This window comes from Tamandua tetradactyla, chromosome 5 (assembly GCF_023851605.1).
Source record: "Tamandua tetradactyla isolate mTamTet1 chromosome 5, mTamTet1.pri, whole genome shotgun sequence".
NCBI classification, from domain to species: domain Eukaryota; kingdom Metazoa; phylum Chordata; class Mammalia; order Pilosa; family Myrmecophagidae; genus Tamandua; species Tamandua tetradactyla.
Window position 1 is genome coordinate 83196043 of NC_135331.1, and position 11064 is coordinate 83207106.

General features: G+C 36.3%; 1 pseudogene; it reads left to right on the forward strand.

Annotated features, from left to right (window-relative positions):
- The first annotated feature begins 365 nt into the window (after positions 1-365).
- Positions 366-1306, forward strand: LOC143682562 (olfactory receptor 2B11-like; annotated as a pseudogene).
- Positions 1307-11064: the final 9758 nt, after the last annotated feature.

The window sequence follows — 11064 nt, forward strand, 5'->3', positions numbered from 1 at the left end:
GACACATGGTAAGTCAGCATGGGTGACTTAGCAGTTGTTCAAATCTTTCATTCCTTCATTCTATTATTTTCCCTAAAAAAGATTAGTTTGTGGGATTCCCTTTACCTAATCATTATTCCATCAAAATTTGTCATATTGCATATCTTGGCAAAATTGTGAGACTCTCTTTTACAGGCACTGCAAAAATAATTTGTGGTATTTAAACTCATTTTTTCATGCTTGCAAATCTCAAATCACTTTACTGAAAATCCCCTCATAACTCACTTAATTTTACTGAACTGGATAAATTAACAGTCAGAGAAATTAAATATTGAAAGACAAAGCTTCACTTTGATTTGAATCTACCAGCAAGACTAATGACAGTCATGAATACCAGGAATGTGAGTACTCCAAAGATCTTCATTCTCTTGGGTTTCTCTGACCAGCCCTGGTTGGAAATGCCTCTCTTCATTATCCTCCTTGTTGCTTATATCTTCACATTGTTGGGCAACATCGCCATTATCGTGGTATCCAAAGTAGACCCTCACCTTGACAGACCTATGTACTTCTTCCTTTCCAATCTCTCCTTCCTGGACCTGTGTTTTACTACAACCACCATCCCTTAGCTGCTGCTGAACCTCTGGGGGCCAGATAAGTCTATTAGCTATGAGGGCTGTGTGGCCCAGTTTTATGTGTTTCACTTCCCTGAGCCCACTGAATGCATCCTCTTAGCAGTGATGTCCCTGGATCGTTATATTGCTACATGCAGGCCCTTGAGATATCCAGCTATCATGCATCGAAAACTCTGTGTGCTTCTAGTGACTATAGCATGGCTAAGTGGTTTGGTTAACTCCTTGTTTCAGTCATCCCTCACAGCCCTACTGCCACTTTGTGGTGACAACAAGGTAGATGACTTTTTGTGTGAGCTCCCAGTGATGATTAAAATGTCATGTGTTGACACGACGTTCAGTGTAACTTTGCTCTCCATTGTGGGGGCATTCTATTCTCTGGGTCCCTTGTTACTTATTCTTGTTTCCTATGGATTCATCATAGCTACTGTGTTGAAGATTAGGTCCTCAGAGGGACCTTTACTACATGTAGTTCTCACGTTATTGTTGTATCTCTCTTCTATGGGCCAGTAATTATTATGTATGTGCTACCCTCTAACACTAACTCCCAGGACAAGAACAAATTCATGTCCCTCTTCTACAGTTTGGTGACTCCTATGCTTCACCCTTTTATCTATACTTTGAGGAACAAAGACATGAAAGGGGCAATGACAAGGCTTCTTGTCTCATTGTACCATTTGGGAAGAGAGCAAACTTGACTAATTTTATACTCCATATTTCCATATTCAGCTCAGAAGATCTCCTGTTCTAAGACTATTCTTGAATTGCCTTTCCCAAAAATTGTTAGTACCTGTCCTACCCATAGGCACTCATCCTATCAATATATAGAATCCTAGGATTTATCACATTGCTATTATTTATTCTTGGTTGGCTATCATTTCAAGTGTGATTCCTAATCCTCAGTTTTTCAGCAATTTGCATGAAGGTGGGAACCATGTCATTAGGCTCCTCTGTAACCATCTAGACATTACTGTAGGAATCCAAAAGAGTGGTAAGTAAATAAATGTTTACTGGCTAGCTCATTCACAGTCATACAAAAAAATATCAAAACTTACCATTTTTTATTTGAAAAACAATACAGGACTAATATAGACTGCAGTTTATCTTCTTCCCATTATGACTAAGATTTAAGTGTTCCTTTTTCATTTGCCAGTCAATTCTTTTTATAAATTGCAAGCAAGATCAAATGGATTAATAACTCCCATTCTCTAATCAAGCTTCCCAACACACATTCACCACCTGATCCTTAATAAATGAGATAATTCAAAAATAGTCGTTAACTTTTTCTTCCCCATAGTATAAATAGGATTCCTTCTTTTTGGAGCATTTGGCTGAAGAAACCAATTCTAGGTTCCCAAAGGGAAAAGTTGAGATTTAAAATCTTGAGAAACTTCCTATGTGTACTCCTGGTATGGAAAGTCACTTAGTGTTCATCAAGGATATAATGAATAAGAGAAAATTGAGGTGTGTTTGGTAGGTAGCCAAAGGATGAAACAGTCCAGTCATTTAAGAATTTGAGAATTAGGTGGTAAGTGAATGGAAAGTAGAGAAATAAAGTGGAAGAAAATACAGGGGCAAATATTTTAAAAGTTGGTTATGATACCATCAACTTTAAAATAGAGGTGTTCTACTGAAATAGAAAATTTGATGATGTCAGGGGTGGAAAGATTTTGTTGATTTCATCAGTAATAACTCTTCTCATTATATATTGGTCATTTTCTCATCCTTCTCCGCTCCTCACTGTTCCAAAATCCTTTATTTATCAACTTGCATGTAAGGTAAATATTTAATTGTTTTTCTAAAGAATTAGAAAAGAAGATTCATTCAAGTTTTTCATAAATCTGCTTATCCTTGGTGCCATACTGTATTTATGCTGTTCACTCTCAAATGACAAGAACAAAATCTGCTGACTCATACCACAAAAATTTGTAACACAGAGATACATCAATTGCAATCAGTAATTAATTAATTATAGTAAATTAATTCATTCTTCAATTTCTTTTCAATGAATTTCAATAAAATTTCCTTGTAGATGTGAAGGGAAGGATAACCTAGTTTTGTCCTTATTAGAGACAAAGAAACAGCACCTATTTGGGGGGAAGCTGATTCCCTGGCATAGCCGTAGGGACTCCTGGCTAGTACTTTCCACACTTGAGAATTTACATTCCTTTAGAAGACATATTTCCTCCTCTAACAAGATCATTAGGACTTTTCTTTCCCTCTTGGTAACCAGAGCAGTTAACAAGGTGAATTTAATAGAATCAGATCTCTATTTTAAAATTTTTAAAATATTTAAATATTTTAAATATGTGAATTAAGGAACAAGCATCTTACCTTTTGTCTTCATACTCTACAGCTGAAATCTGTGTCACAGGCTCATGAGAAGATAGGTTACATATTAGCTGACTTTTAAGGCAATGTTCCCAACTATTTTCTGATACTGTTCAGAGTTCATAACAGAGGTGACAAAAAAAGGAAACAGTAATTCATATTCAAGCAAATTTTGGAAATATCATATCTTGTTCTTGGAATTTTGGAAGGCAAATTAGTATATTAAATTGTTTGATAACTCCAAAGAGAACTGTTAAACTATGTTTAATACAACACTTTTTTTTTTTTTTTGGTTTGGTTTGGTTTTTAATGACTTACTGGCTTCCTTTAGAGAAGGAAATAGGTAGCACAGTTTGGGAAATAACTCATTAGAAGATGCTGAATCTCAAAATTGTAACAGAGAAAAATAGATGAGCTGAAGGAAGAAGAAAATCTCATTTTTGTGCACAATGAATAAACAGTTTCTTATCCAATAGATTTGTGGGATTGTATTAGTTAGGGTTCTCTAGAGAAACAGAATCAACAGGGAACACTTGCAAATATAAAATTTATGAAAGTGTTTCACGTGACCGTAGGAATGCAGAGTCCAAAATCCACAAGGCAGTCTCCGAAGCCGATGACTCCAATGGATGGCCTGGATGAACTCCACAGGAGAGGCTCACCAGCCAAAGCAGAAATGCAACCTGTCTCCTCTGAGTCCTCCTTAAAAGGCTTCCCATGATTGGATTTAGCATCACTAATTGCAGAAGACACTCTCCTTTGGCTGATTACAAACGGAATCAGCTGTGGATGTAGCTGACGTGATCATGACCTAATCCTATGAAATGTCCTCATTGCAACAGACAGGCCAGCGCTTGCCCAATCAGATGAACAGGTACCACAACTTGGCCAAGTTGACACCTGTCCCTAACCATGACAAACAGTAAACTAATCCCAAAAAAAACAAAAGGAAAGAAATATCCATGTAAACAAAAAATATAAAAAAGGAAAGGAATATTAAAGAATAGATTGGAAAAATGTGAAATTTAGAATATGAAAGCAATAGAGAATATCAACAAAACAAGAATACAGTTCTTTGAGAAAATTAATAAAATCAATGGACACATAGCTATGTTGACAAAAAAAAGAGAGAGGATACAAATAAATAAAATCAGAAACAGAAGAGGGGACATAACCACTGACCCCACAGAAATAAGAGATGTAATGGGAGGATACTATGAGCAACTATATGCTAAGAAACTAAACATTGTAAATAAAATCAATAACTTCTTAGAAAGACATTAATAACCTCCATCGACTCCAGAAAAATAGATGACCTTAACAAATCAATCACAAGTAAAGAGATTGTATCAGTTATCAAGAAGCTCCCCAAAAAGGAAAGTCCAGGACCAGATAGCTTCACATATGAATTGTTCCTAACATCCAAGAAATAATTAGTACCAATTCTGCTCAAACTCTTCCAAAAAAATTGAAGAAAAAAGAAAATAGCTTAACTCATTCTATGAAGCCAACATCAACCTACTAACCACGTCAGACAAGGGTACTATAAGAAAAGAAAATACAAAACAACCACTTTATTGAAGAGAGATGCAAAAATTCTTAACAAAGTATTTGCAAATAGAATCCAGCAGCACATTAAAGAATTGTATATCATGACCAAGTGGAATTTATTCCATGTATGCAAAGCTGGTTCAACACAGGTGAAAGGGAAAAACTAAATTTGTAGAGTCTATTTTACTCAACTTATGTGGCCATTACATGACTTTGGTAATATATTGTTGAGTTTATTATACTCAACTGAAGTTACCATTGTGTGACCTTGATAATAAATTGTTGTAGAGTTTGTTATGCTTAACTAAGGTGATCATTACATGACCTTGGTAATAAATTCTTGAAATATGCACTCTAGCTGGGAGGACTGACCATCCTCCCAGAAAGAGATATATTTTGATAAAAAGAGCTATCTAGGTCCCAGGAAACTCCTCTCAGTCCCTAGCTAGTTTCCAGAGGACCACCTGGGCCCAGTCAGGTAAGCTAATTGGAATTTGGCCACTATTGTATGAAGATACCATATAAACTGTATGCAAGCAGTTATACTAGAGAATTGCATAAAAGAAAAAGGGAGAGAAAATCGCATAGTCACATTGTAAAAGCTGTATCATTATACAATCATCTTCAAGAATCAAGGCTACTGGAAAACAGAGCAAGTTTCAGGAGGCCACCAAAGGGTACAGCTGAGGAATGGAAGGAGGAATTGTGGTATATACATACAATGGGCTACTGAGCAGCTGCAAGTAAGAACGAATTTGTGAGGCATGCAACTAGGTGAATGAACCTTGCAAACAGTATGTTGAATGAAATGTCAGAAACAAAAAGTGAAAGATTATCATGTCTCATTCATATGGACTAACTCCAATATACAAATTTGGGGACCTGAAGTCGAGAGCATAGGTTAACAGTTTGGGTCCTATTGTTTAGGGTCCTAGACTGTAAGCTCTTACAGCAGTCACATCTATTCTGGAGCTATAACTGTTATTTCTAATTTTGAGATACTGAGTGATTTGTTTATAATTTGGTAATTCCTCAAAACTTTGGGTATTTATGTTACACTTGAGACTCAGAGTTAGAGCTCTAAAGCTGTGAAAGTCAGCAGTACCCATACAACAATAGTTAAAGTAAACTTGAAAAAATGATCAGACATTGACAGGAGGTAAAAATTAAGCTGATCAGATAGAACTAAGGTAAGCTAGAATACAGGGTAAAGGATTATATGGTTGACATTTTAAAACTTCAATTTTTGTGTGAGACCAAAGAGAGAGAGAGTTGTTTATTTGGTGCAAAATTTATATTTCATGTACTGCATTACCTAATTTAACTTATATGGTGAGTTTATTTGAACACCATAATTACATGGAATCTTGAAGAGTGAATGGCATCTTGTTGTACAGGTTTGTACAGGTTAATGTGATGCTCTGCTGTATCCCAGAGTAACTTTAGCAGAAAGTAAAAAAAGGATTTGCAAAGTCCCCTTGTGGGACTAGGGAGAAAGGAGGAAATATAGAGAGAAGTGAGACAAAATAAAGTTTCAGTGGCTGAGAGATTTCATACAGATTTGAAAGGTTAACCTGCGGGTTATTTTATACGTTCTGTAGATATTCCATTTTAGTTCATGGTGAATTGAAGTGGTAACAGAGAAGTACCTGAAACTGTTGATCTGTGTTCCAGTAGCTTGGAAGTTCTTGAAGAAGATTTTATATTGATATAGCTTTTATAATGTGACTGTGTGATTGTGAAAACCTTGTGTCTGATGCTTCTTCTATCGAGGCTATGGGCAGATAGGTAAAACAAAAATTGAGGAAAAATAAATCAAGAAATGATAGGGGAATAATTGGTAAAAAAAAAATTGGATAGATAGACATACTGGTGGTCATTGAGAGGAGGGTAAGGGTTATAGGATGCAAGATTTTTTCTTTCTTTTTCTGAAGTTAGGCAAATGTTCTAAAAATGATCATGATGATGAAAACACAGCTATGTGATGATATTGTGAGCTATGGTTTGTATACCATGGATGAACTATATTGTGTGAAGAATTCTCAATAAAAATATTTTTAAATGAAAAAAAAAGAGTTTGGAGCTAAAATTAAAAAGACCCTAGGAATCCTGGAGTCAAATTCTAAGGGAAATTTAATAGAAGGCTTAACTGCATGTAAGAAGAAATGCAATTATATTGCAATAACAGAGAATAGGCTTTAATCAAAGAAGACTTGTTTAAAAGATTAATGAAAGAAAGTTTGCAGTAATTTAATTTTGGAGACATTTCCAATCATTTACCATGATATTATAATATCTTAGGATAAGAGGCTTATACATGCACTATATTTTATTAGTGTATTACATTACATATATTTTACAAGAATCAATAACTGGAAGTTAGAGGTTTTGCAACAGTAGTTTCTGCAGACAATTCTTACTCTTGGCCTTTGTAATCTCTTCTCCCATTAATGCTTTTCAATGTTTAATTATAATATTTTTAAAACACCTGCAACTTTCAGGTTTAAAGTTCTTTATGTATATGTAATAAGTTGTCTATATGAAGTGGGGAAATGGAGTAAAGATCCTCGTGAATGGAATACTTCCATCACCCCCTCCATAATTCTCCACATTTCTTTGCAGTTCTTCATGCCCTCTAACTTCAGATTCAGGCAACTACTGATCTGTTTTGTCACAATACATTAGTTTGAATTTTCTTGAACTTTTTATAAATGTAACCTGTAATGTGTATTTGGGGGTTCTGCTTTTTTTATTTAGCAATGAATTTTGATACTCATCCATAAAGTTGCTTCTTTCAGTAGTTTGTTCCTTTTCATTAGTTCCATTTTTTCAATAAATTATAATTTCTCTGTTTCACCCTATGACAGATTGTTTCATGGAGTTTTCACAATTTTGAATAAAGATCCTATAAATATTCAGGTAAAAGCCTTCATATAAGCAAATTGTTTCATTTCTCTGTGTAGATACTGAGAAGATGAATGGCTGGGTCATAAATAGGATATTTTTTAACTTGTTAGCACTGTTTACCTTTTTAAGTACTGTTCCAAAGTGGCTGTATCTTTTTACATATCTATGAGCCTTATACCAGTCAGTTCCATATTAGTCAGAACTAAGGTGTTTTGTCTCTAGCTACCTGCAGAAGAAAAAGTAAATTCTCTTTGGAGAAGGATGACATCACTCTGAACATTTTAAATGCTTATATAATTGTCTGTCCTTAAATCAAAATGGACCAAGCATATAAAGACAGGGTCAAGAGATAAAAATATAATGGAGGGACTTCCGGAGAAGATGGCGGCTTAGTAAGACGCGCGGGTCTTAGTTCCTCCTCCAGAAAAGCAACTAAAGAAACAGAAACAATACGAAACAGCTCCCGGAGTCACGACAGAGACCAAAAAGACAGCGTACCCCATTCTGGAACAGCTGAACGAGCAGGGAGAATCCGCTGTGGTGAGATACCCGAGGGGCGCACGTTTTCCCGGCCGGGGCGGCTGGCGACTGGGGTCCCCTCCACGCACGTGGCTCTCCGGTCTGACTGGGAACGTTGGATAGCGGGTCCCTCCCATCACTCTTGGCGTCTCGGGCCAGCTGGGCAATTTGGACTGGCACTCCCCCAAGCCGCGGCGGCCAGCGACCCCCGCCTCCACCGTGGTTTCCCGGGCCGAGTGCCCCACAGACAGACGAGCGCCAGGAGCGCCACCTACTGGGCAGGAAAAGAAAAACAGAGCCCAGAGATTTCACAGAAAAACCTTTCAACCAGCTGGGTCTCACACCCAGGGAAATCTGATCAAATGCCCAGACACCAGCAGAAAATAATGGATGACGCTTGGAAAATTGAAGATATGGCCCAGTCAAAGGAACAAACCAATAGTTCAAATGAGATACAGGAGCTGAGACAACTAATGCTGAATATATGAACAGAAATGGAAAAACTCTTCAAAAACCAAATCAATAAATTGAGGGAGGACATGAAGAAGACATGGGCTGAACAAAAAGAAGAAATAGAAAATCTGAAAAAACAAATCACAGAACTTATGGGAGTGAAGGACAAAGAAGAAAAAATGGAAAAAACAATGGATACCTACAATGGTAGATTTAAAGAGACAGAAGCTACAATTAGTGAACTGGAGGATGGAACATCTGAATTCCAAAAAGAAACAGAAACTATAGGGAAAAGAATGGAAAAACTTGAGCAGGGGATCAGGGAACTGAATGACAATATGAAGCGCACAAATATACGTGTTGTGGGTGTCCCAGAAGGAGAAGAGAAGGGAAAAGGAGGAGAAAAACTAATGGAAGAAATTATCACTGAAAATTTCCCAACTCTTATGAAAGACCTAAATTTATAGATCCAAGAAGTGCAGCGCACCCCAAAGAGAATAGACCCAAATAGGCATTCTCCAAGACATTTACTAGTTAGAATGTCATAGATCAAAGAGAAAGAGAGGAGCTTGAAATCAGCAAGAGAAAAACAATCTGTCACATACAAGGGAAACCCAATAAGACTATGTGTAGATTTCTCAGCAGAAACCATGGAAGCTAGAAGACAGTGGGATGATATATTTAAATTACTAAAAGAGAAAAACTGCCAACCAAGACTCCTATATCCAGCAAAATTGTCCTTCAAAAATGAAGGAGAAATTAAAACATTTATAGACAAAAAGTCACTGAGAGAATTTGTGACCAAGAGACCAGCTCTGCAAGAAATACTAAAGGGAGCACTAGAGTCAGATATGAAAAGACAGAAGAGAGAGGTATGTAGTAAAGTGTAGAAAGAAGGAAAATCAGATATGATATATATAATACAAAAGCCAAAATGGTAGAGGAAAATATTATCCAAACAGTAATAACACTAAAAGTTAATGGATTGAATTTCACAATCAAAAGACATAGAATGGCAGAATGGATTACGACCCAGCAATACCACTGCTGGGTATCTACTCAAAGGACTTAAGGGCAAAGACACGGACGGACATTTGCACACCAGTGTTTATAGCAGCATTATCTACAATTGCAAAGAGATGGAAACAGCCAAAATGTCCATCGGCAGATGGGTGGCTAAACAAACTGTGGCGTATGCCTACGATGGAATATTATGCAGCTTTAAGACGGACTAAGCTTGTGAAGCATGTAATAACATGGATGGAACTAGAGAACAATATGCTGAGTGAGTCTAGCCCAAAACTAAAGGACAAATACTGTATGGTCCCACTGATGTGAACTGACATTCGAGAATCAGCTTGGAATATATCATTGGTAACGGAGACCAGCAGGAGTTAGAAACGGGGTAAGATAGTGGGTAATTGGAGCTGAAGGGATACAGACTGTGCAACAGGACTAGATACAAAAACTCAAGAATGGACAGCACAATAATACCTAAGTGTAATGTAACTAGGTTGGAGCACTGAATGAAGCTGCACCTGAAATATGTTTTTTTGTTTGTTTGTTTGTATGTTTGTATCTTTGGTTTTTGTTTTTTTTTCTTCTTCCTTTTTATATATATATATATATTATTAGTATTATTATTTTAATTCTCTTCTCTATATTAACATTCTATATCTTTTTCTGCTGTTTTGCTAGTTCTTTTCCTAAATTGATGCAAATGTACTAAGAAATGATGATCATACATCTATGTGATGATACTAAGAATTACTGAGTGCATGTGTAGAATGGAATGATTTCTAAATGTTGTGTTAATTTCTTTTCTTTTTTTTGATTAATAAAAAAAATTAAAAAAAAAATATATATAATGGAAAGAAACTCATAGGTTAACTAGGTGTATAGTAACCAGACATCAACTTTAACTTTAGAGAAGTCATAGAAACAGGAGAAATGTCTTTTCCTAAAGTAAGTATGCTAAATTGTCACCAGCACTCTATCATCTCAGACTGAGAAAATTTTTCTCTGAACCAACTTTTCTGATTGGTTTCCCAGGTTAGGATTTGCCAAAGATAGAAAGTCCCACAAGATTTGGAATGCAGAGTGAAGAGGAATCCGTATTCTCAGGAGCTTATTTCCATATTCTCAGGAGCGTATAATAACTAAATGAAGCCCTTTGTGGTCTGCTTTCTCCCACCCCAGTGTTCCAGAATACAGCCACTAATAACTACTTCTGTAGTTCTTCTTCAGACTTCACACTCTCATTCCTCCCACATTTGTCCAAGCTGTAAATCTTATATTAAATTATTTATTCCTATCATACTTGTAATTATGCTGGTAGTCCAGAGCTAACAAAGCAAATCTCAATTAGTTATCATTTTAATTAGATTTTTTAGCATGAATAGATAATGAATTTTGTCAGAGCCTACTCAAGAGCAGATGAAAAAAAAAAGACAACATAAGAAGTTCTAATAATCACTCCCTACACCAGAAAAAAAAGAGTGACCTCAGAAAAGAGATTGGAATTATCTAGACAGTAACCCTAGAACCGGATTGGACATTTTGAATAACCGCTGGACTGGAAGAAGCTTCCAAGTTTTCAAGCTTTTGTAAGTGACAGCATGCACAAACCAGAAACTGTTCCTCATTTATCACCTTCACAGTGAAGACTGTTCTATCTGTGGCCTGGATTTTAGGA